The sequence below is a fragment of the Bison bison genome, unplaced genomic scaffold (genome assembly GCF_000754665.1).
Source record: "Bison bison bison isolate TAMUID 2011002044 unplaced genomic scaffold, Bison_UMD1.0 scf7180017864240, whole genome shotgun sequence".
In the NCBI taxonomy this organism is placed as follows: Eukaryota; Metazoa; Chordata; class Mammalia; order Artiodactyla; family Bovidae; genus Bison; species Bison bison.
The window spans coordinates 152,536-156,006 of NW_011494812.1; the positions used below are offsets into that span (position 1 = coordinate 152,536).

Here is a 3,471-nt window from a genome sequence, read left to right on the forward strand (position 1 = left end):
TGTCAGACTTTATTTTTCTGGGCTCCAAAATCACTGCAGATGGTGATTGCAGCCATGGAATTAAAAGACGCTTACTCCTTGGAAGGAAAGTTATGATCAACCTAGACAGTGCATTAAAAAGCAAAGATATCACTTTGCCAACAAAGGTCGATATAGTCAAAGATATGGTTTTTCCAGTAATCATGTAAGGATATGAGAGTTGGACCATAAAGAAGGCTGAGCACTGAAGAATTGATGCTTTTGAACTGTGGTGCTGGAGAAGACTCTTGAGAATCCCTTGGGCATCAAGGAGATCCAACCAGTCCATCCTAAATGAAATCAGTCCTGAATATTCACTGGAAGGACTGATACTGAAGCTGAAGCTCCAATACTTTGGCCACCTGATGTGAAAAACAGACTCATTAGAGAAGACCCTAATGCTGGGAAAGTTTGAAGGTGGGAGGAAAAGGGGATGACAAAGGATGAAATGGTTGGATGGCATCACCAACTCAATGGACATGAGTTTGAGTACACTCTGGGAGTTGGTGATGGACAGGGAAGCCTGGCATGCTGCAGTGCCTGGGATCACAAACAGTCAGACACGACTGAGTGACTGAACTGAACTGAACACTGGAATCCCAGAATCACATGATAAAACAGTGCTTTAGATTTGAAAATGACTCAGAAAGAAAGGTGAGGTTAGGTTGTAGGGTAGGGACTATGAAAAGATGGAGAGGAAGCCCAAGAGTTGAGATAAGGGCTTAATGGAAAATGAAGGGAAGACACAGAAAAATGAGAGAGGAGGGAGAGGCAGAGTAGTGAAAGAGGAGAACACACTGGTCAGAATGTGTAGGAGCATAGTAAGGCACAAAATTGTTGGAGCCAAACGTGTAGCTGGACATATTCAGTTCTTTTCACTTAATCATGTTACAGATTAAGAAAACTAAGACCAGAATGCTATGATCACTCCAATATACTGCTATATCCAGCAAGTGTCTGTCCAGGAGTTTATCTTGCTCTGTCCAAGGCTCCTTTTGAAATGTGAAGTGACAGTCACTCAGTTGTGTCTGACTCTTTGCCATACTGTGGACTGTACCTGGCCAGGTTCCTCTGTCTATGGAATTCTCCAGGCAAGAATACTGGAGTGGGCAGCCATTCCCTTCTCCAGGGGATCTTCCTGACTCAGGGATCAAACTGGAGTCTCCCTCATTGAAAACAGATTCTTTACCATCTGAGCCACCAGGAGTGCAAAGTATTTGCTGTGAGGGGTGATAAGCAAACAGACCAGATGAATGAAGCCAGAAAAGTGAAGGGGAATCTTGAAGCAGAGTGGGAGGGAAAATGAGGCCAGTAAAAGGCACATGATTGTAAGAGGCAGTGGATTTCTCTAGCAGGGAAGCTGAGGTTTCTTTTGGTGGGGAGGAGATGTAGGTTAAGCCTGTGAGATAGTGTAGGGAGGTGAGCTCACACATGGGTCCTGAGGGGATGGAATTAAAGAGCTAGATTGTGTATGGAGGAGCACCAAGAGACAATTGTTAGAAAGAATATGAGATTGCTGGTGGCCTAAGCACCAATGATTTAAGTCTTGACCAATGCATCAAGAAGGATCCTCAGGGAGGTCTGGTGACCCAGGGAAGAATACCAGACTCCCCTAGGATATCCAACCAACTTGATTTATAATCAAGGTATATCCCAACATGCCCAGATTTCTCTTCTAGGTTTTGCTGGTCCAGGGAGCATATCTCTTAGTTCTTTTCTTTCTTTTCCCCCCGCTCTGGTCACAGTCATCTCACACCTGTCCCCACCTTATCCCTTGAGTTTGGCTTCCAGTTCTGGTTTTTCTCAGCTCCCCCATTTCTCAGTATTTCTCAGTCAGCTCCTGAGAAACCCCTATCCTTTCTGCTCCTTCAGAGTGTCCTTCATCCACCATTGCTGAGTGTATGCTCAGGAGTGGAGCTCCTTGGGAAGCTGCAGGTCCACAGTGGGGCCAGAACTCAAGTACCAGCTGCTTCCTGCTCCCTGATTAGGACCAACATTGCCCACAGAAGCTGAGTTGAAGAATCAGCAGCTCTGCCCCACTTCTCTCTCCAATCCTCCTCCTGCTCCTCCCTCTCAGCTTCCTCTCCTTCCTCCTTCCATTCCAGCCTCTGCCACTCTCCTCCTCTTTCTTCTTGTTCCTCCCTCCTCCCCTCTTCTTCATCTTCTGGGCTTCCTCCTCTCCTCCTCCATCTGTTATGTCCTTGGTCTCTCTGCCTTGCTCCCAACCTGTTGTTTCCAGCCTCCATTCCTCAGGTAGTAAACTCCTCTTCCTCTTCTTCCCACCCAAACTCAAACTGCCTCCTCCTTGCTTTTCCCCAGTCTACAGTGAATGGTATAAGCACTGGTGGCTACACAATTTTGGAGTCCAGCACCAAATATAAATGTGGGACCTCATATTTAAAAAGCAGGGGAAAAATGCCTTTCTTGGTTCTCTTGCAGGCTTGCAGGCTTTTGGTATTTCCTTTGTTCTCTTGTATCAGTGAAAAGTTCCTTTGTGAGGTTCTTAAAGAAGATTTATGGTCACACTGTTGCCTCTCTTGCATCAGTGGAAAGTTCCTACTACTCCTTGCTTGCTCACCTGCTTGGAAGAGGAAGTAGGGGCATTATCTTAATCTGGCTCTGTCTTATTCTTAAGGGACTTGGGCCTTCTAAGTGTTCCCACATTGCTCTCAGCAGGATGGAATCTCTAATAGGTGAGGACAGGCTCTTTTAGCATCCCTTCTCCACTTTTCTCCTTCCTCCAGCTGCTGTGTGTCTTCACCCGTGTTCTGAAGATAACAGAACTTTCTTCCCTTCCCCCTCCCATGCTCCCAGCCTCCTTTTCCATATGGGAGATAGTGGGGCAAGATCTGGTAGGGACTTCCTGCCTTTCTCAGGTCTCAGGCTTGTACCGTGAGGAAGGATTTCTCTGGTCTATATACTTGATTCCAGTCTTTCAGGAGCCATTGGTGAGATACATGGAAAAAAGTGAATTTCCCTTGTCTGTGGATCCTAAGGGTTTTGTATATTCACACTAGCCTTTAGGATTTTTTTTTTTTTAGCCTTTAGGAATTTATTAACAGTTTTAGCTGAATTATTCTTACTGTCTTGTGCAGCATCTGGCATCTGTCCCAAATAAACAAGGATTTGCTTTTCTTATTTCCTTGGAGGAATAAGTATTTCCTTAGGTTTTGGGTTAATTGGTGGTCTTGATACTTCAGTATTGTGATGGTTTCAAGCTAAATTGTGATTTTGCTTATCCAGCTTTTAAAAATTACAAGTATTCAAGTGAAGCTCTTTCCGGCTTTCTATTTTCTAATCTTAATTTTCCAAAAAGTTTTCTTCTTTCAATTAGCTCAAGATAATTTCTGATTAGTTATATACCAAGAAATAATAAAATAAATAGCCTAAATGCATCTATCCAGGTGATAAGTAGCATAAACAAATATTTAAGAGACTTTGCTGCTGCTAAGT

General features: G+C 44.1%; 1 pseudogene; it reads left to right on the forward strand.

Annotated features, from left to right (window-relative positions):
- LOC104993586 overlaps nucleotides 1-3,471 on the forward strand; it is a 38,244-nt pseudogene that overhangs the window by 26,920 nt on the left and 7,853 nt on the right.